The 22,438-nt window shown below is 42.4% G+C and overlaps 1 protein-coding gene across 3 annotated transcripts in view; it reads left to right on the forward strand.

Annotated features, from left to right (window-relative positions):
* The first annotated feature begins 3,114 nt into the window (after positions 1–3,114).
* The window catches only part of LPAR1 (lysophosphatidic acid receptor 1), a 165,094-nt gene continuing 145,770 nt past the window's right edge, over positions 3,115–22,438 (forward strand). The window contains exon 1 of one of the 3 annotated variants that reach the window (XM_060153343.1): positions 3,115–3,432. The gene's annotated coding sequence lies outside the window, so the exon portion shown is untranslated. Of the gene's footprint in view, positions 3,433–4,067; positions 4,133–4,402; positions 4,523–22,438 lie in introns of those variants that run through there. The other 2 variants (XM_060153340.1, XM_060153342.1) reach the window with 2 other exon arrangements.

The raw sequence follows: 22,438 nt of genomic DNA on the forward strand, positions 1-22,438 counted from the left end.
ATTGTTTTATAGAACTTTTTGTTTTGTGACCCTTTCTATGAGTTTTTGGATATTTAGGTCTATTTTTAGCTCTAAAATTATACATGTAACACACATATATGGTTTTTTCTTCATTTTCTTCCCCCCTCCCCTTCTGTTTTAGATCAAAGCCTTTTTATTTGGGTGAGGGAAACTACAGGAAAAGGATTTGCTCACCCTTGATCTACTTCAGACACTACCCAGATTATTCATGCAGAAATAGGTGATAAGAAAAAGGTGAGCAAACAGTGTATTTAGGGCTTTCATTTCATTGTAGTCTGGCCTTCATACAGGGCTGCTGCACACACAATCCCATCTTCTACTCTCTGTTCCTAGAGTCTCTTTATGTCACTTCTACCCTGAAGAGTGTTATTTTATTTTATGCTATTTTAGTTTTACTACATTGGGCTGACCTCACCCACCTCTGCCGCTGGCCTTTTAAAATAGACACGTTTCCTAAGGAGAATGATTTCTTTCCAGTCAAGGGGAAAAACAGCAGCGAGGCATAAATACCCCCATTTTAACAAGGAAGAAACCTCTGCCTGAGAGGCACCTGAAAAATTTTCCCAAGCAGGCTGAATTCTCTCAGGGTATTGTTTCACCGGAATACATTCTCTGCGTCAGTCTCTACATTAACAGACTGAAGGGAAAGTTTCCAATAGATCTTTTTGCTGATAGGTTTGATTACTCTCTAGTAGAAAATTTCAAAGGCTTTTTGCCAGATGGAAGGGAATGTGGGAAGGCAGAGGGAACTGGCATGACCAGCAAACCCTTCTGAACAAATAACAGAGCCAAAAGTAGTGACAGCCAATGTTTCAATCCTAAATGCTCTGCAGATTATAGTCCTTGGACCACTAGATAACAGCAATAATCTGACAAAGTCTACAGTTATCAAGATATTAATGTAAACTGTACTTGAAATACTCCTCATTCAAATTCTCTTCATTTTGCTGAAAATATTTTTTCTCACGTTTGACAGCACCAGCTATCTTTGGGCCTCTGGCTCTGGTGAAGTCATTTGAAGAAACAGATCTAGAGAAACATTGCTTGGCAGAGGATAAGAGAGAAAGGTTAGGACAGAAAGCATTACGATGACTATCCAAGAAATGGAATCAGTTTGATTGGCAGGAGGGCCACAGACAGATAAAAACATTAAAGAAAGTATATCAAGGTATCTTTCTGCGTCTCTATTGAAATAACATCACCTACTGTTGGGTTTGAAGAAGCCTGCTCAAATATATTATCTTACTTTGTTAAAGGCAACCTGGAACCTGATAAAATAGACTTTATTAGTATTATTATCCCATTTTACAGATGAGAAAACTGGCTCGTTTGGAACACAATACTAGTTTTGATGGATTAATCTCTGTGCTGAACTGGATTCTGTATTGGATTTCATTTTCTCTCTCCTTTTACACTGGGCATACAACCTACAGTTGATTTTAAAGTTATTAAACAAAAACTGGGTGAAGAGCAGTCTCATTCAGACAGATCCGCATGTGTCAGGGAGACAGGTCTGTCCAGGCTGACCTTGTACTTTGCTCTCCAATTCATTCTAGGCCATGGTAGGACAAATAAAGAGGAAAGAAAGTTTTTTTGAAGCCAATAACTTGGAACTCTTGAATACACGTCTTGCGTGGACAGAACTCCTCATTTGATGTTAGAAAGGATCACAGAGTAGTTAAGGCAGTTACTATATAGTCAAAGCAGAAGCAACCATATTCCTTAATATGGTAAGAGGTAAAATCAATATCCTGGGAAAACATTCCAGCAGAGTGGTAGGCAAGAAACTCATTTGCACTTTATCTTTGATTTATGAGGAAGGGTGAAAGATTGAAATAATTAATTTGTAAATTAATTATTTGATACTATTTATTGCTATAGTTAATATAATAATTTAATTATTTTAAATAAAATTTTAAAAGATTCTTTTTACTAGATATAGAAGTTTTGGTATTGAGAAACCCAACAGTAAATACAAAGAGCGTGTAGTAGAAAGAAGACAGGAAAATGAGCTAAGTGATTTTTCTGAGGTGGGTAGAGCTATGGTGCAAAACAAAAGTCCCTTTCAGTATAGTCTTTCTTTTCTTACCAATATATGCTTTTTATTATATTTAGATTATATAGTGGACATTTTCCTATTTGTCCTGGTATCTTTCCTTAGAGTTTAGGATCAGCTCTCATTATCTTTGCGATAAGAGTTTTTATATGCATTTCTGCATGCTGTAAATGAACATATTAGCACCGTGCATGTATTAAAATTTCTATTTTTTCACATTTTAATGGATTATTATAAAATAAATGATAAATTGGTAGGAAAGGAGAGGAAGCAGAGTTCTTTAAGGCTGATTTTTTAACAAAGGGGATTTGCTACATTGTTTGAAAAAGGAAACAGCTTGAGAGTAATGGATGAGCAGTCAGGGTTTAGCTTTGAGCGCCCTTTGAAAACCGCAAGACGAACTCAATCAAGGTTCGAAGCAGTCACTTGCGGGCGACGGTCACGTTCTCTTCCAGGCAGACCTCACTGTAAGCTTGAGACGTTTCCATCCCCACCAAGAATTCTTCCCCTCCCCGCCCTGTGCGGTTTCCGGTGACCTCCCATTTCTGCGAAGCCCAAGGTTACCGAGTGACTGCCACCAACGCAGCCCTCCCTCCTGGTTCTGCGTTTCTTTCTTATATGTACTTGTATCAGTCCTGCCAAGTTCCCTGACATACTGCTGTCGTAGACCCCACGTGCCGTTTAGAGTTTGCCCAGTTTTTACTCGTAAGCTGCTACTTTTGTTGTGTCGCGGCTTTAGCAGTGGAGCTAGAGGCAGAGAATTGCCAACACTCCAGGAAGCCAAGGGTGGGAGGTGGGTAGGGGGTGGCGCGGCTGGAGAGCCCCCGGTGGACCGGGTGTTGTTCCAGAACCTGGGCGAATCTCTGTGCCCGCCACTTTCCCGAGAACCATCCCCAGGCCTTAGTCCTGCGCCGCTCCCAACCACACCTCCAGGTGTGTATTCCCCGCCCTTAATTACTCTTCTAAAATTGATAGTTTGCACTTGCAAAGTTACACTGGGAAAGCGGAAGAGAAATTTATAATCATGGATATGGAGAACTAGGGGAGCACAGTCACACTTGCTTTGGTCTGCAGACCCAGGCAATCGAAAACTCAGAAATGGAAACGTGTGCACCTTTCCGGCAGCAAAATTGACTCTGCGTTCTTTGCAGCCTCGACTTGAAGGCTGCACTGGGAGAAACTCTGTGCCTCCGGGAAAGTTTGGAAACGGAACTACGAGAGAGGCCAGACATCGGGGATTTTGCGGGCCCTGCGATGTCTTCCAGAGCTTTTCAAGTGGGGAGAGAAGAGCGACGAAATGAAAATGCAACGTGTAGGAGAGGCCGCCCGAGTCCCGCAAGTTGCCGGTCGCAGAGGTGAGCGCGGGAGCGGGTGGGGATGGAGATCCGGAGCTGGAGGCCGTGGGTCTCCAGACGCGGGTGGGTCCGATCCGGGTGGGGGGCGGTGGGAAGATGATGAATGGGAGGCTTGGGCTACCCTCCGCCCCCGCCCCTGCAGGCGGGGCGGGGAGTCTGGCAACTGGATGGGGGAGGAGGAGCACAGAGGTTAGGGGCTCTGGGGGCGTCGCGCCAGGTAAGGGAATGAGCCAGGGGGAGGGAGTCGGGGGTGTGGGAGTTGCTGACTTGTGCTACGTGGAGCCTGCAGAAAAGAAAGAAGGCGGAGGAAGAAGGGGGCAGGCGTCCGCCCTGCTCCCGCGGCCCTCCCTCGGCGCCCCCCTCCCCCGCCGCCCTGCCAGCGCGCCAAAGCCGGAGCAGTCGGGGCCGAGCGGCGGCTGACGCTCCCGGAGCCGCAACGCCCCTGTCCCCCAGCGGAGCCTGCCGGGATCTCGGGCGGCCTGGGCCCCGGCGCCGCCGAGCCCTCCCCGGCCTCCCGGCCGCGCGCGCGGGACCCCGGCGGGGTGGGCGCAGGGGGCGGCCCCGCTCCGGGCGACGGCCGAGGGGCGGGCGGAGGGCCGGGCTCGGCGGGCCGCGGGGCGGGGGCTGCGGGGATTGACCGCGCAGTCTGAAGCCAGCCCGGGGGCGGCGGGAGCCGGACGCGCGGCGGCGACGGGCGCAGGTAAAGGGACTGGCGCGGCACGGGGTGGCGCGAGGGGACGGTGCCTTCTGAGCGCGGAGCCAGCTTTCGCCGGGTCCCTTCCGCCGCCAAACGGCGCGCTGGGATCGCGCTGTCCTGCGGCAGACGGGCTTTGTGGCTGTGTGTGTGTGTGTGTCTGTGTGTGTGTACGCGCGCGCCTGTGCCGGGTGTGGGTGGGTGTGCATGCTCGCGGGCCGACCTGCAGGAGGCGAGGCGCTCCTGGCCTCCCCAGCCAACCAGTTGATCGAGCCCCGGGAGGGAAGTGGCCGCAGCCGCCCGGGCCGCCGCCCCTCCCGTCTCCCAACCGGGTCAGCGCTCCCCGGGGCCCACGCTGTGCCCCGTGCCAGCGGCCGGGACCCGCCCAAGTGACACGTAGGTGGTCTCCGGTTACCTGGGTCTGGGTGGGGGCCCGAGCTGGCAGGCGGGAGGCGCTCAACATTACCCCCAAGCCGCGTCCCGGTGGACGTGGACCGCCGGGGGTCCCCGCGACCCGCAGCGCTGAGCTTCCCCACCACTTGCTTCTCACCGGCCACGCAGCGGTCTCTCCCTGCCTGAGGACTTTAAACTTAAGTTTCTGTCCGGACGTCTAACAGACACGTTTATCAAGTAACTGGGGAATCAAAGGCAAGGGAGGGACCTGGCTTTGAGTTGGTGGTTTTGAAATAGACGGGCTCGTTGTGTGTGTGTGCGCGCGCGCGTGTGCGCAGGACTAGTTTGTTGTGAATGGATTTACCATTTATTCTTGTTTTTCTTTGCTGCCATTTGGACTTTGATGTGTAAGAATGACGGTATCCAGTACTTGTTGCTGCCTTCAGTCCGGGGCCTGAGATTGCTGCTTTCTGCTGCTACTTCTCTTTTTTTTGTTGTTGAAATCTATGGAGGTTTCCTAAATGTGGGTTTCCAGTGAGCGCTGGCTTGTTAAAGTTTCTCTATGAACGCGTTGTTTCCCATTGGAATAGATACATATTTACAAACATGAATCTTGAAAACAGGTGACTGCAGTTATGAGAGCAAAATCCTCTATTCCTTCGGGCTTTAACAGTCCGTGATTTTCACCTATTTGCATTAAGTGTCGTTTGCCCAGCCTAAACATAACTGTGAAGCAGGAGGTCTGTTTTTCAAAGCTTGCAATTCGGGTTAAGAGGGAGACCGTGCTGGTTTAAAACTAAGTTCATTTTCCTAAGAAACTATTTCCTTGTCAAATAAGAGTAGTAAGCCCCAAGGAAAAAGGGTGTGTACTGAAATTTGGACCGAATTAAATTGCATTAACACACACATGCATAATGTCATCCATTTGTTTCTGCCCTTGATTCTCCAATTCTGGGGAGGCCGGAGCATATTTGCCCCAAAAGCAAAATTGTGAATAACGATCAGCATTATTAAGGCTGCATTTTTCTTGATACCATTTAATTTGAGGATAAAGAAGCCAAGTAGCCAGAGAAAGAGGTAGTGTGTGGCGGGAAGGCCGGGCTGAGGGGCCAGGCAGGAGGACTGGGTTATCATAATCTGATACCACAGACACACCACGTCCCCTAGTGGTGCGACTTTAGCCGGTTAGGTCAGCTGGTCCTCCTTCTTGGTGTACTCATCTGGAAAATGGAGGGGTTTGATCATCTCTGCTGTTCCTTCCAGCTCCCCCCCCCAGCACTACAAACTGGAGGGTGGTTATCCCATGTTAGAACAGTAGGGAGAGAGTAGAGGGAAGTGTCAACTGTTAGTCTGGGAGGTAAGGGGGAGGGCAGGAAGGCCAAGAGGGTTGAGGAAAAGCAGCAGTGGGAGATGCCTGGAGGGGGAAGAACCTGGAGCTGGGAGTCGGTTCTCCCCTGTTTTTTCTTTCCTCCTGCACAAGGACATCAATAATACCACCCTACCCCACCGCAGTCAGTCTTCCACTACCCGTATTATTTAAAGTGGGTGAGCTACTTAACCTTAAAATTGACTTGGAGTCTGTAGTCTGACCTGGCCAACTTCCCATTTGCATCGTTGTCTCTCAAGAGATGAGCTGCAGCTCAGTGCTGAGCGCACTCAGTGGATCTCAGAAATCTCTGCGAGTGATGGGAAAAGTTACCAGACGTGGGAATGTAAGTGGCAGCCCTTTCAACACCTGAGTTTGAAATGTCTGTTTTTATTTGAAGCTAATCTTTTCTGAAAAGTAATTTGATTTAAAAGAAGATTCTACCACAGACTTCTCAAGGTTTTACTGAATCTGTTCTGACTGTTAGACCTACTGGAAAATTCAAAGCAAGTAAAACTCTCACTTGCTAAGTCTTTTTGATACATAGTGACAGTCAGTCTGAAGTTCATGATTTTTAGGCAGGAGAATCTTATTTCAAATGCTTAGTAAGGAAAGTTGCAACCTGAGTGGAATATACTGTATCATTTTCACTGGGACGCTCAAAGTGTCCAAATAACAAGACGTGAGATTTAGTTTGAGGTCACGATTTTAATATCTGTGCTTGATGTGTGGCCTGTCTCCCTTTTCTTTAATTTTTTTTTTTGGTACCTATATGCATACACACTTGAGGAACATGGTGCATTTTAAAAGTGAAGTGTGATGTAATAAAACTTGGTTTAAAATTTGAAAGCTTGCTCTGGCCTTGCTAACTCAGCATCTTATTTGGTTTCTAATGTTTACATACCACGCTATGTTCCAAATCCCTGTAGTGTTATTTAGCTATCTCATGGAGAGCTATCATGGATGCCTTAGAAAGTTGGGAGAAAAGGAGGAAATTTTAATCGGATAAGCAGTTACTGTATTCCTTCGACGGTGGCAGATACAAGGATGAGAAAAAGGAGGCTCTAGAAAGAGCTGCAGTACAGAGGGAAAAGATGCAGCTAACTTCAATATATAGCAGCTGGGTTGCATAACTAGGCGGCAGCTGTAGAATCTAAGAAACTTGGCATGCCAGGCAATGGAAAATTAAATTCTGTCTCTGGGGCAGACTTCACAAAAAGGACTTGAAGGATGAAAATGATGTGTCTCTTAAAAGATGAATGGTGGGGAGTGAACTATGTAGTTGGAGTCTGGAGTAATGGAGGCTGGAAGGATACAAGGCGATAAATTGTGGGGACCTTGGCTGTTATTTTAAGGAATTGTACTACCTAGGGACAGGGAGGGGGAAGTACGGTTTAACCCCACAACGCAGGAAGGCACTGAGTCACAAATACTGGGCATAGAGAGGGCTGAAATGATTGAGAGGTGCCTGGGCCCTGATTCCATCACATACCCTCGTAACTCATGCCGAGTGAGTTTCAGGGCGCTGCTGCCAGCTTATCCAGATTATAGAAAGGTTACAGAATAAAGAATATGCAGTTTCTTCGCCCGTATTGCCCCCAAATTGATAGTGGCCTTTTGAGAAATATAATTTATGAAAATTAATGATGTTATTGTGTTACATCTGGACCTTGCGAGGCCCTTGAAGCATGTGGGTTAAAATTGCTCTCCAGGCTCAGAGCTGACCAAGAAAGCATTCTGTTTTGTTTTTGTTTAGGGAAGGGCCTGCTAGTTAATGCTAATTGAAACGTGACTCTCATGGCAACCGACATTCTTGACTGTGTGTATGTTATACATAGTATTTCACAGCGGTTGAATATTTGCAGCACAGAAGAGAATTATTATTAGTTCAGAAATGGGGTTAACGCCCTTGTAAAAGGTAAGGGGGTGATGTTGGGGAGAAGGGAGAAGCACCCTTGGTGTTGCAGTGAGGGCTGACACACCACGAAGATCCTTTATTAAGTTTAACCTCCAATAGAAGTAGCTCGCCCAGTGCCGTAGATGAATGCTTCTCTGGGAACCTCCTTTCTGGTCATCTGCCTCTTTTGTTGTTGTTGTTGTTCTTTCCCCTAACTGTCCAGAGCAAAGGTGTATAGCTCATTATCTCTGAGACAGGAAGAATCTCTGTGGGCTCCATTTGGGAGAGACTTCCAGCAACTCTGGAGGTTTCCTCTCACACCGCGATACCTCTGTGTCAAAGGTGGGAGTGGGTGGCCTTTCAGCTGCATGTCAAAGGTGCAGCTGATTTGAGTAAGTCTTCTAATTGCCTTCGAATCTGGAGGTGCTGGGCTAATAAGGAGACAGATGATGAAAGGAGATTAGGTCAGCTGCTTTTTACTGTCTTCTGAATACAATTTGAATGATCCTCCCAGCAGTTTGTTTTATCTTCTGCAAGGGAACTTGGGTTTGGCACGTTTAATCAATTAATTAAATTAGTTAAGTTGAAGTAACTCAAAGTTCTTTTGGTTTTTTTAGGAGGGGGGAGGGAGAGTGCTGGTTTTGGTGATTTTATTTAAATTCCCTGGCTTTTTTTTTTCAGCAGGTTGGTATGATTTCAGAGTAATATTGTTGTTACTATTATTGACCTGGGGGTGTGGGGCAAAGAAAATTGTCTCAATCCTTGGACGTTGGTTCCTGTCATCTGATCAGTACTGTAGAAACTTCAACTTTGAAGCTCATGTAACATTCAAATTTCTTTCAGAAATGAGAGGACTGTTTTACTACATGTGTGGATTTAGGCTATAATTTATTTGATTTTTGTGGTACTGTTTTTAAAAAAAGTGGTGTAAGGACAGGGCAGACTCTTAACTTTAGTCCAGTGCTAAAACAAATAACGTGTAAGCCTGAATGAGGTAGATCAGGTTGTGTTTGTTTTATTTAATATGGAGATAAAGGAAAGGGATTTCAGAACCAGCCTCTTTCTCTGAAAGAGAGAAAGTTGGACTAGTAAAACCTGGTTATGGATCTCTTTGGGGTGGGATTTCGAAGGTTGAAACTGTTGTTAAAGGAGCTCTTGTTCATTATGGCCATTGTGTGTGCCTTGGCTTCTTAAGGTTTAGGATTCACTGTACAGAGGGGGCTACTGTGAACCATTCCTTTTTAGCAAATTTTCTTTTTTCCCATTTTCTTAAATCTCAGAACAATAGACTGGATTCGATTTCATGTAAGTCTGCTATACTCAACTTTCTTCCTCTATGTTTAAGCGGTTCTTCTTGACCAATCCCCAAGCTGCCTTCATTCTGAAACTTGGCCCTAACAGAAGGATACTCCTGGCTCTTTGGAAGGAGCAATGATTTGGTGGCAGAGGAAACAAGTTCTGTTCTACCCCTAGCAGCACTGAACTGACCGTCTGCTATAACCCAAGCATTGTGCTAGGTGCTAGATGGAGGCAGGGAGGGGGGATGAATAAGGCAGGATTCCTACCCTCCAGCAGGAGCTGAGCTTACAGACATATTAACAAATGATGATTGCAATTCAGTGTGACAGGGCGATAAGCTCAGGGCACTGTGGGAGCACCAAGCAGGGGCACCTGACCCTCAGGGGCATGGGGTGGGGGTGAGGGTGAGGGAAGGCTCCTAGGAGATTAAGATCTGGGAGGGACCTAGGAGATAAAACAAGAAACGCAGAAGAGAAAAAGGTAATCAAGATAGAGGGAATCAAGGGGCTTTTAATTTCCAGTGTTGTTATTGCTGAATGAGTCGAAGTTCCATTCTTTTTTTTTCTTTTTTTTTTTTTTTGCGGTATGCGGGCCTCTCACTCTTGTGGCCTCTCCCGTTGCGGAGCACATGAACCCGTGTCCCCTGCATCGGCAGGCGGACTCTCAACCACTGCGCCACCAGGGAAGCCCAATTCTTTTTATATCTATAAAATAAGAATAGGCACTGATATTATCTGGTTGCTAATTCTAGTTTTCGTTTACTTGTTCCTTAATCTTTAATTTGTTCATTTATTCCAGATGCAGTAAATATTTGTTGCACACCTACAAGGTACTGGGGAACAGTAGGAAACAAGACACAGAAGGTCCCCTCTCTCGAGGAGCTTGCATTCTATCATATTATGTTCATGACTGAAGTTCTTCTGAAACATCTTCAGACATGGAGCATGTTTGTTGAGTTTCAACTTTAGGAATGTTTTCTTCAAACTAGGCCCAGTGTTTTCAGGTCAGTTAGCTTTTCTTAACAAGGTGAGAAGAGATGGATCCTGGTATTCTCATTTTCGTTTTATAAACTTGAAACATTTTTGCCCAGATTTACCTCTTAGTTGTCAAGTCTAGAGATAGACGTAACTGTGTCTTATCTGTAGCCCTTGCTTCCTTCTCATTTCAGATATTCTAACTTTTGACGCAATTTGTGTTTGAGGCTCTATAGTCAGTTGATAACTTGCTTCCTAGAATAATCCAAACCTAGCCTTGCTGGGAAGTCAGACCTATTTTGAGGTCATGCCACAGTGAACTCTGCTTGGTTAATGCATTTTACTTATCCTGTTTAAGTCACTCGGCTATGAACACAGTAGAAAGTGTTCTCACCAGAAGATAGCTGCATTCATTTATAGAAAGATGGGGGTTTTGTAATGATTCAAATGATACAGATGTGTCTAAAGGAAATGTAATATCCCTCTGCTCTTTCTAGCTTACCCATCTGGTGTAACCAACCCCTCTGTCATGAATTTGTTACGTAGCCTTCCATAATTGTACTTCTGCTTATACAAACCTAATGTTTGTGTTTATATATATTGATGCATGTGGGGTATGTGTCTGTGCGTGCATGTGCTCTCTCTTGCCTCTTTTCGTTTTGGAGAGGCTGTGATTGAGATTGCCACCATGGGCCAGACGTTTGAGGTCCCAGGAGCCTGCATGGCTCTTCCTGAATCGGTGCAGCGTGCTATGAGGAATTCCCTGGTGGTCCAGTGGTTAGGACTCCACGCTTTCATTGCAGGGGGCACGGGTTCAGTCCCTGGTTGGAGAACTAAGATCCCACAAGCCGTGTGGCCCAGCCAAAAAAAAAAAAAAAAAACCAAAAACAAACACAAAAAAGGGTTCTTGTCCCAGAGATGGGAAGGTTGGGCTATTATGAATGGGAAAGAAGAAAATGATTTCCAGCTGCGTGACAACCAAGACAACAAATATCATTGCCCCAGAATGTTATTTCCACCAGGACTCTGCTTCATCCGGGTGTCTGGCGAGGGAAGGCGGGGCATTTAGAAGCACGTGGTGGGTATCTGCGAACCTTTTGTTAGGTGCAAGGCAAGGCAGCTGGGGAGGGCCTATCAACTGCTTCTAGAGCAGAGCAGATAGGGGGAGTTACTCATTATAGGCAGGTTTCGTCATGGGAGCATTAAACGAGGCCCCCCTAGCAGTCGGCAATCAGCAGGTGATAAGGATGGAGAGTTTTTAACCCAGGGAGCAGCACAGCTGAAATAGAATTGCCTTTTGTTAAGGGGCTGCTTTGCCATCTTGGACTATGATTTGTTGGGAGAGGGATTATTGTCATGTCGAGAAAAGGAGGAATTCATTCTGTACCCGGTATTTATTATAATTCCACAGAGAACGGCTTGCTTTGCTTTCTGAGTAGACACAGAGACCCAGAGGTTCAAAGGCTAGGGCAGGATGACTTGGCTTTTCCAAATTCAGTAGGATCTGTGCTCTCCTCCCTTTATCTGAGACCCTGTCAGTTCAGTTTCATGCAGCTAAAATCTCTGCAGGCTTATGAGATTCAGTCCCTGTGCTCGGCTGAGGACACTACAGTACGAAAATTAAAAAAAGGAAAAGCAACCACCAAGCAAGGATGGTTCCCTGCTCTCAACCAGCTTCTAGACATGGAGAGGCATGGATACAAATGCCTGAGATCACGCAGACAGTGATAAATATTGTAAACCGAGGTTTAGACAAAGTGCCCTCTGAACATCTGAGGATGGAGAGAGTAACTCTACCTTGGAGTAGAGGAAACATTTGCAAGGGGTTTCTGGCCTCAGTGGGCAAGTGGGCTGAGAAGCTCATTCCGTGCAGAGGAGTCATATCGAAGGCCCAGGAGCTGCATGTGAGTGATGGGTTACAATTTGTGGCTGAGTGGTGGTCTGCTTTGGGTCAGTCTTTTTTTTTTTTTAATTAATTAATTAACTTTTGGCTGCGTTGGGTCTGTTGCTGTGCACGGGCTTTCTCTAGTAGCGGCAAGGAGGGGCTACTTTTCATTGCAGTGCGTGGGCTTCTCATCGCGGTGGCTTCTCTTGTTGCAGAGCACGGGCTCTAGGTGTGTGGGCTTCAGTAGTTGTGGCTCGCGGGCTCTAGAGCACAGGCTCAGTAGTTGTGGCGCATGGGCTTAGTTGCTCCACGGCATGTGGGATCTTCCCGGACCAGGGCTCGTACCCGTGTCCCTTGCATTGGCAGGCGGATTCTTAACCACTGCGCCACCAGGGAAGCCCTTTGGGTCAGCCTTGCAGGGCCAACAGAAGGGTGCAGGGAGCTTCTGGGGACAAAAAAGGGCACGTCGATGCCATTAGCAGAGAGCAGGGGCATGAGGCTATGAGGATTGTGTCAGTGAGGCATGCTGGTTTTAGACGTGTCTAAAGCTAAGGAGGCAGAGATTTTCAGCTGGTAGCTGGAAATTTGAGCTTGCAACTTAGCTGAGAAGCTAAAGCGTGGCAGTATTCAGGAGTACTTGTTATATGTCAGAGTAAATACCAGTGAAATTGATGTGATAAGTTGGAGAGAAGTTTTAGAGTGAGAAAAGTGATATATACTCAGTGGGTTTTTAAAAATTATTAAAAAAATTCCTCCCAGCTTTATTGAAGTGTAATTGACAAAACTAAGATATTTAAAGTATACAACATGATGATTTGATATCCGAACACATTGTGAAAGTATCCTCTCCCATTGATATAAGTACTAGGTGTCTTAACAAGGACAGTAAGTCATTTTTTGATTCTTCAGGTACTTTTTCTATCCAGCAGGTGCTTAAAATAGTTTTGTAGGTTGTCAAACATTCAGTGAACATCCACTATGGCTTCTCTGATGAGGTGGTCCTGGTATAATACAAAGGAGATGGAGTTTCAGTTTGATGTTCCTTTGAGATGAATAAAAGCTTCCAAAACAATCCATTCAGGCAAAGGAAAAAAACATCCTGAAAAGAATTGGAAGATTCTTGGTGATTTGGGGCCTGAGTGGAGTTGCAAATACAGTTTTAGTTTACTGCTGTACTAACAGCATTGAGTATCATATTACTGTCATCACTGTAGTAAAAGACAAGCTGAAAAACTTCTCAGCCTAAAGCCCAGACTTTGAGAAACCCCAGCAAGTTTGCCATGGGGGTGTATAAACTCTGGTCAAGTAAATTTAAGCTTTAATTGCTTGATGAAGGTTAAAAATAACATACAGTAGAACTTTGCTCTTTACCTGGTTACAAAAAGATCTTTTCCAATTAAAAATATATGTTCATTTCAGGAAATTATATTGGCATGCCTTCTTGCAGTAAGATAGAGCAAAGATAATCTGTTCTCAGCCTTTTTCTCTCTAAGCCGTTATGATTCTTTAAAATTATACTCATTTCCATTTGAAAGTTGTAAAAACAGTACGTGCTCATTTTGGAATTTGGCGGGACTCATCCATAGTTCCACTGCTCAGGGATAACTTCCTTATTCCATTTTGGGGTAACTCTTGCAGTTTTTAAAATATTTGATATTACTGAATATTTATAGCATTTTGCTTTGTATCATAAGTACACATGGAATTAAAATCTTTTACGTTAATTTTCCATTGACCACGTGATAGTCACAGTATTTAATATGTATCATATTTAATCATTTCCTATCTCTGTTAGCTTCTTTATTCTTTTAAGAGTTTTTGCTTCTCTGCCCATCTTTAGGTACTCATGTTCCCAGAGTTCTATCCTTACTTTAAACAAGAACCATGTATGGACTTACCTACAGAGTAGACTGTGGTTTCTAGCTCTTTGCCATCGACTGTACCCTCTTGCTGGAATGCTCTGTTTCCAGGCGTCCATATGGTTGCTTTGTCATCATTTTCACATCTTAATTCAAATGTCACCTCTTAGTGTGGCCTTCTCTAATGATCACTACATTTAACATTGTATAACCCTTCCCATTTACCGAGCTTGCCTGTTATTTTCTTCTCCATTGCATTTATATTGTTTTTACTTCTTTGATGAGGGAAAGTATTAATTTAAAAAAATTCCTGTTTTATTTACTGCCGTTTTCCCAGTGTAATACCCTTAGGGTAATACCTTGCATGTAGAACTCAAATATTTTGAATTAAAAATTTGTTTGAACTGAAATTTTCTGAATAAAAGAATCAATATATTTACCATCTCCACATGTTATAGTAAATAAGACACAGTCTCGACTGCATGAGATTTACAGTCTAGTGAAGGAGACAGCCTCTGAACAAGTAACTGCAAGTTACTTGGAATTAGGGAGGAAAGCAGGGTCTCCTGGAAGTGTCATGGGGATTGACCTTGTCTGCGAGGGTGAGGAAAGTATCTCTGAGAAAGTGGCATTTATGTGGGGGCTTGAAAGGTGAGTTCAAATAGGTTAGTGAAACTGGGAGGTGAGAATAGAAGAGGAGGGAGACATTGATTAAAGAAAAAGATGGGCTGATTTGATGGGGAAAAAAATCAAGAAAATAGACAAAACTCTGGTTCTCACTTCTTGAGTTGATACTAGGTCATTTGTTTTCAATGAAGGAGTAGACATGGATCAACTTTGTTGTCATCTTTGACGTACATGACTTCATTTTCAATGATTTTGAAATAATGAGCAGTATTTTATTTTAAATTTTGAGTCAGTCATTATCGAGGGAGGAGGAATTTTCATATAAAAGTCCGAAGGTGGCAGTTAAAAAAATGAAGATAGCTTAACTTCTATGTTTTGTGCTAATAGAATCACTAAAAATGTAAAACAGTACAGGGAAAGTGAACATTTTTGTTAATACCTGACTTTTTTGGGAATGCAGCTAGCGGCTCAGTAGGACTTGGCTGACTATTGCTTTATTGTTTACGTAGAAACTTTTGCATAAATTATTGGTTTTATTTATCATGGTAATTAAGTGAGGTTTGTACAAGTTTTACTTATTGTGTATTAGGGATTTCTGTGTCCTGAGGATTGAAAAGAGCATGGTTTCTACAGGTGACAAGTGCAGATATGTTTATTAACTCAGCCACTATAGTAATATTATTCATATCCTCTGTGTCCTGATTCTGTACTTCAGCTGTCACAGACTGATAAGAATGGTCCTTTAGTCTCTTTCTACAAATGGGCTTTTGTCAGCTTCTTGATAGCAATTTCTATGTGTTACCATAATATTAAATGCATAAAGATTACTGTTAGGCCTTTATTTTGTTTATCGATATAAAATAACCCTTTATGCGTTTGGAACTACATGCTGCTATTTTCCTGATATTAATGTTCTCAGTGTTTTCTTCTTTTCTTTGTCTGAAATAATTTCACTCATCCTTCTGATTTTAAACTTTTGGTGTCTGTCATTTTGTTTCATATATTTTTACTTATAAGCAACATTTGATTGGATTTTAACATACCTCTCAAAGGGAAACTTATTCCTTTAATATTTATTGTTATGGCCAATATGTTTGACTTTAATTCTTTAAGTTTTTTTTTCTGAGAGGTACTGTGAAAAGCACTGGTTTACTTCTTCCCACCAGTATTTAGCTGCATGGCCTCAGATAAATTACATAATGTCTCTAGGACTACAGTTTTTATTTGTAAAGGAACATGCATACATAGATTTTCAATCAATCCTTTAAAAGTGCCTCGTACACTGAACAAATTAGCTGACACTATTATTGTCATTGTTGATGGATTGAGTCATATGAAATTGTTATTTGACTGCTTTTGACCTATAAAAATGGCAGTTTCCTACGGTTCAATCTAATATACTTTCTGGACTTTATTTTCTGTCTTTTTCTATGTATCATTTGTTTCATATATATAAACTATTTTTAAATGGCCAAATCTAGTTTCCACTTTACTAGTGATTATCTCTGTTTTCCAAATACATTCATGATTCTGTGTTTCTCTGGTTCCCAAAGTCGAAGAACTGAATAACTTTTGATCCCACTCCTCCGCACAACAGAGAATTTAGTATGCCTTTATTTTTTTTGCCTTCTTGCCACTTCTCAATTTCCATCATATTTATATATATACACTATATATATATTTCAGCGTATAGCTTAAATTTTAAGTGTAGACTTTAGACTCTTGTATTCTAGTTTGTAATAAAATCTGCAGCAGTATTTTGTGTGTGTCTCTAGTTAGTTTTGACCCTCATTTGCACTTGGGGTCCCCTTGCTTATGCTAGTTTGAAAGGTGCCTCCCATGTAGTTGGGGTATGTCCTCATCTTTATCGGGCCAGTTGTATCTTCTGCGTTCCTGAGTTCGACTCAGAATTTTTTCTGCATTCATCAGAGCATCTGACTTGTTGAATTTCCAGAGGTGCAGTGCGAGTCTTTCAGGTTCATGTGGTTCAAGAATTTTCTTTTTACCTATCCTTCACAGAGTTAGTGGAAATAATGCCTAGATTTTGGCTTTTCCCTGCCTCTTTCTCGTACTGCTGCCAGTTTTGCCATTTTGTGCACGTTTTTGAGCAGTTTGGTGGGAAGTTGGGAGGAGTTGTATTGGGACATTCAGTTCAGTGGCTTTCCAACGTTTTGGACCATGACCCATAGTTAGAAAGGGTCATATATATATGAAGAAAATGACAGTTTCATGCAGCTTACTACATATAATAAGCATGATCCCCCCCCATTTCTGTTATAATCTGTTCGTTTTCATTTAAAAGAAGTGTTGGTCATAATTTAGAAGTTTTGAAAACACTGATCTGACTGTGAAGGGTGGTTTGAAAAACACTGATCTAATTTGTTGCTGTTCTATGTGGAATTAGGGTTATTCATTATTCTACAGGTCTTTATTATATACACAGTACCAGTTCTTATGCTAATAGTTGGACTAGAGTGGGGAATAAAGTAGTGATCATCACTGGGGGCATGAAACAGAGTCCAGTGGGAAGGAGGATATTGACCAAATGAGCACCCAGATATATATGGACAAACGTGATGAGTGTTACAAGGGAAAAGCACAGGGAGTTTCAGAAGAAATTAAATGGGGAACCTCATCTGACTTTGGGGTGATTCAGGATTTCCCTAAGTGACATTTGATTAGATCTGCAGAATGAGAAGGGGTTAACTCAGTGAAGGGTCGAGGTGGGGTGTGTGCGGGATTGTAGAGTCATGGAAGAACTGAGTAATGTAAGCAAAATAAAGTACTGGAAGTGAACGACAGATGGAAGGCAGACCTTTTTGTTAGATGAGTTGGCATTTTTGTGATACTTAGTGGGCCTTCCTGTTTGTGGCCTTTTTTTCAAAAGTCAAAGAGGAATAGAAAGAATATTTGGGGGGAGGTGGGTGCCAGTGTGTTTGAAGCAGTTTTGTATTATAGCAGTTTTGTGTATTGGTAAATAATAATAGCATTTGTTGCAGGTATGCTCTGCACTAGAAACGGTACAAAGCTCTGTGTGGATGTAGAGAAGTAGTTTTGGTTGGATTAAAAAAAAATCCTACGTAGTGTAATTACCAATCTAGTAACTATGCATAATTTGTGAGAAAGTAGAGCACTGAAGTTAAGTTTTAGTAAGTGGAGATCTGATGACTGAATGAACATTTCATAGCTTCTTAGTGATTTTTTTAAATAATGGTTTGGAATTATTGCTGTGTTAGGATTTTTATTTTTTATTTCCTTATTTTGTCATGACAGGGCTTTAAGGTTCATTCCCCTGCCCCCTTTTTAAAGCTGGGTGAAGAGTTCTAAAATATTTTAAATTGGATATCCATAAATTAAGTGGACTGATTGAGACTAAGTAAGACAGGCGACCATAATTCAAGTACCAGTTTCCCCACCGCTGTCCATGGGGCCTTTGACAGGACCCACCCTTTCCAGGCCTCAAGGTCCTTGTCTTGAAATAGAAGATTCAGAATAACGTGCACAAATCATTCTCTCCATCGTGTTATGCAGTGACTTCATGCTTTTTATTTTCAACTTTGCTCTGGCTGTTTCACCTTCAAAGAATTGATGTTCTTGTGCCACTGAGTTAATTTAGTCTGACAAGCTCAAGCTAAACATGGGAGAACTCCAAGTATTTACATCCTTACTTGTATCGTAAAGGGAGGCTCAGGTGGTACAAACATCTTGACATTGGACACCAGCACTGATACTTCTGGAAGCATGAAGAGTGGGCAAAGATGAAGACTTCCCTGAGCAAATTCTTGAGACTTTAACATCATAGTTTGTAGTTTGCCCACACTTGAAATTACATTGGTTTTTAACCTTTCAGATTCAGTGAGGGTGAAAAAAATCATTATCTTAGGTTTATATGCTGGATGCTTGCTTTAGGGGAAACGTGTAGTATCTAAATTGTTATACATAATCCACATTTTATAAAAACCCATTGAACAGTAGTGATGTTGTGTCAAAGAAATTTAAAGGGCTAAGGAATCCCCATGGAAGACTGATTCAGTTATAATGACTATTCCGAGTTTAAGGAATATTGGACAAGGATTGGGTTTTCTGTGAAAGGGAATGAGAAGTACTTGGCAACTCAGCTTTTCTTACCAGTGTGTTAAATCAGTTGATTAAAATACATTAGTTTTGGTAATTTCAAAACAGTTTTCAGTCTTCCACTTTCACTTACAAGTACTTTATTTCACTTGTTCTTATTTTTGAGGAAAATGTATTTGAGGAAACAAAAGATAAGATTCATGCTTTTTCTTTTTGAGCACTACCTAATTCCTCATTCATAATAAATATTTATTCAGGAAGTCCAAGTAACTGTGGGTATTCTACTTAGTGTGTTTTGGTATTGCTTCATCAGCTTATATGCCTTTATTTGCTGTTGAATATCTTCTCCTCAAGCTGATACTATGTGGAAACCTGGCCAGGACCTCAGGCTCCCCGTCTGGGACAAGGCAGAGGCAGGTCACACAGGCGGTGTTTGGGAGCAGGTTGGGCATAGGTCCAGGCACGTAATAGGTATGGATGTTGCTCAAGGCTGGTTCTAAGAAGTAGGTTGGATTAGAAGGGGTTGGAGTCATGGGGTTAGGTTAGGTTCAAGGCTGACAGAGTCAGGGAGATGTACAGAGTGTTCTCATGCACCACCTAGTATTTTTTTTTTCATTTTTGCTGTACGCGGGCCTCTCACTGTTGTGGCCTCTCCCGTTGTGAAGCACAGGTTCCGGATGCGCAGGCTCAGCGGCCATGGCTCACGGGCCCAAACGCTCTGCAGCATGTGGGATCTTCCCGGACCGGGGCACAAACCCGTGTCCCCTGCATCGGCAGGCGGACTCTCAACCACTGCGCCACCAGGGAAGCCCTGGGCTTATTTTAATACAGGAAGGATGCACAGAATTTTTTACCTACCCAAACCCCTTTCTTTTTCTGTTTTCATCACATTTTGATGGTGGAATAACTCAGCTGGTAGAAGAATTTTCAGCAAACACATGTTAAAGTATTTAAAGCTGTCGAACTCATCTAAAAATATTTGTTTTTATGTAAAACGCTGTTTAGAGTATTCTTAAAAAAGTTTTGAAAATTATTTTTGAAACCACATATGGCAATATTTAAATAAATCAAACCTGTTATATTTTTCATTTAATCATGTTAGTTTTATGGTCTATTCCCATTATGGTCTATTTTATGATGTAATTCTACCTAGAGGTAACAAATGTGTTTTTGTTTCTACTGACCAATTTCTACCTATTGTTATATGTGATAATATAGTCTGAATCATTATATTTTTAATAGCTTAATAGTAATCCATTAAGTTGTTAAACTATTTTTCATTCAACTATTGCCCTAGTTTTGGACATTTAGTTTATTTCTCATTTCTTTGCTATTTTATTTTATTTTATTTTTTGCTATTTTAAAAAACACTGCACCCAACAACTATCTATGTAATTTTCTGAGACTAAGAGTGAGATCACTAATTTGAGAATAGTATCATTTGGTTTCCAAGTAGGTTTAGAATAAGAAAAACTTTTAAAATTACAAAGGTAGTATGTGTTCATTGTAGAAGACAAAAGAAAATATAAAGAAGAAAAAAAGTTGTTATAATCCCCGCCCAGAGATCTCCAGTATCAACTTTATGGGATATTTCCTTCTGATATTTCCTCTGCACATTTTACTAGTTGGTTGAAATCCTGCTGAGTACAATGAGTATACTGTCTTTTGTCTTAATAGTATATCATAATTAGAGGTGACCTTAATTCCATTCAGAAGCTCTACTTCACTGCAGTGAACACCTTTTTCTGTGTTTTGGATGATTTGTTTAGGGTAGATTCTCAGTTACAGAATGTACTATCTCAAAAGGTAGGGATGATTTTTTGACTAGTGGTGAAAAATGATTAAATCAATTTCCAAAACAATGATAACACATTATACACCTACCAATCAAGTTTGAGAAAAATTTAAAGATATTTGCATGAATGAAATGTAGGTTTGTAGAACTTGGAAAATGAGTAGAGCAATGGGAAGCTTTGATAATAATTGGTCTTGGATGACACTGAGTGCAACTGACCAGACCTTACTGGTGGATGTACTTCTTTCCACTGCGGGGATATCCTTCATTCCTTTACAGTTCCGTGTCTAACGAACAGCATCTTGCAGCTTTCTTTGGTCCTGTACCCTCTGAGTGGACAGATTTTAATGTGCCATAAAATATTTTGCTTTTAACTGCATTCACTCTCTTGACTGATTGTGGAAAATTCCTGGTTAATATGCTTTTGCAAAAGAACTGGTTAACTACTAGAAAATGGAACAATTACTGGAAAAATGGATAGCAAAGGATTAAAAGCTAAATAGTATTTATACCTGCACTTGTTTGGTGTATATTACTCATATTAGTCCCCATAAGTTTTATTTTCCTCCAGATGCTAATTGGTCTTGAGGCCAGGGACAACTTTTGCTCTTTTGGGGGAAATTAAGTGTGCTTCCTTAAGAGATAGTTAATTTACCATTTCATCCATGACTAGAAGGAATCACATGTAATACAGTTCAATTTGATATTCAATTAATGGTCCCTTATTAGCCTTCACAGATACAAAGATGAGTAAGATGGAGGCCTTGTCTTCAAAAAACTTACAAACGGGAGAGGTGGGAACTAAATGAAAATACTGTGTGGTGAATGAAGCGCTAGAAGTTAGTTACTTGAATATTTCCCTACTGAAGGTAAAGAAACTTACTTAGTAAGCGCAGGAAGGAAATGCAGGAAGAGAAAGTGAGAGTGTGAGTTTCGGGAGAGACCGAGGCAGAGGGTTCCCCTCAGGGTCCTATCCATGTATTAGGAAAAGGCCACACATTTCACTGTCCTTGCTAGTAGGTGACACGAAGAGGGGACACAAACAACTGTATGATCCAAAAAGCCTGCAAGTATAAGGGCTAAACAAAGGGCACAACTCTTCATGGTGCTGGGAGGAGAGAGGATTTTATGAATGGTTCTTTAAACATTCAGTATGTTAATGTAATGAACAATGTCTCCAAACACAATCTTTACAATGAATATAACCGTGAGGTTAGAAAGACAACAGCAACGTTGCCCAGTAGGGGTCAATGGCATGATGCCAGAGTTTGTCTCAGAAAAGCAATTCTATGGGAGCTAAAGCAAGACAGTTCAGACAAGTAGCTCTTGGCTGGTGTAGCTCTGTACAAGGATAGACATTTCACATTCCTCGTGGAATAATGGGCTAGATGCCTTTCAGGATATTGCCTGTAAATGTTATTCCTTCAAAAATAATATTTTTGGTAAGTATTGAGTAGCAGTGAGTTCGAGGTTATACAGCTCGACACTGCATCCTTTCCTTGTACTCAGGTAAGTGGGGAGCTGTGTGCTTTAAGTGTCACCCCTGCTGGGCAGCAGGAACGAGGATTGGAATGCGACCACATGCTATGGGAATACCTACAGGCATGTTCTGTAGTCTTTTCAGTTCAAGGAGTAGAAGGAATAGAAATGATGGCCCTGACGTTTTATGCCTTTGGCTGGAGTTTGCAAAACTGGCAGTCTGTGTGCTACATGAATTTGGCCCCATATGCATTTTCTTTGTTCAGTATAAGGTTTTAAAAGGTGACATAGCCAGGCAGGCATTATGACTGGTCCTAATCATGCAGAGTTGAGATCTGTTTTCGCTAGATACTTCATTTATTTATGATACCTGGTTGGTCCCTGGAGATGTTTGTATTCGTGACACCTGCCAAAGTATGATCACAGCATAATGTGAAGTATGTGTAACTTTCCGAGGCAGCGTAGAACAGGTAGTGATTACTCTGGGTGGGGAGGAGGGTCATAAAAGGTTTTGTTGAGAGGTGGTTCTGAGGCTGGGACTGGAAGGATGAAGTAGGTGTTTGCCAGGCACAGAGTTTGGGCAAGGGAAGGTGTTCCAGGAAGAGCCAAGCGCGTATGTAAAGACAGTTGTGTGGATCAGTATTATGTGTTAGGGCAGTTTCGA

This window comes from Lagenorhynchus albirostris, chromosome 7 (genome assembly GCF_949774975.1).
Source record: "Lagenorhynchus albirostris chromosome 7, mLagAlb1.1, whole genome shotgun sequence".
Classification (NCBI taxonomy): domain Eukaryota; kingdom Metazoa; phylum Chordata; class Mammalia; order Artiodactyla; family Delphinidae; genus Lagenorhynchus; species Lagenorhynchus albirostris.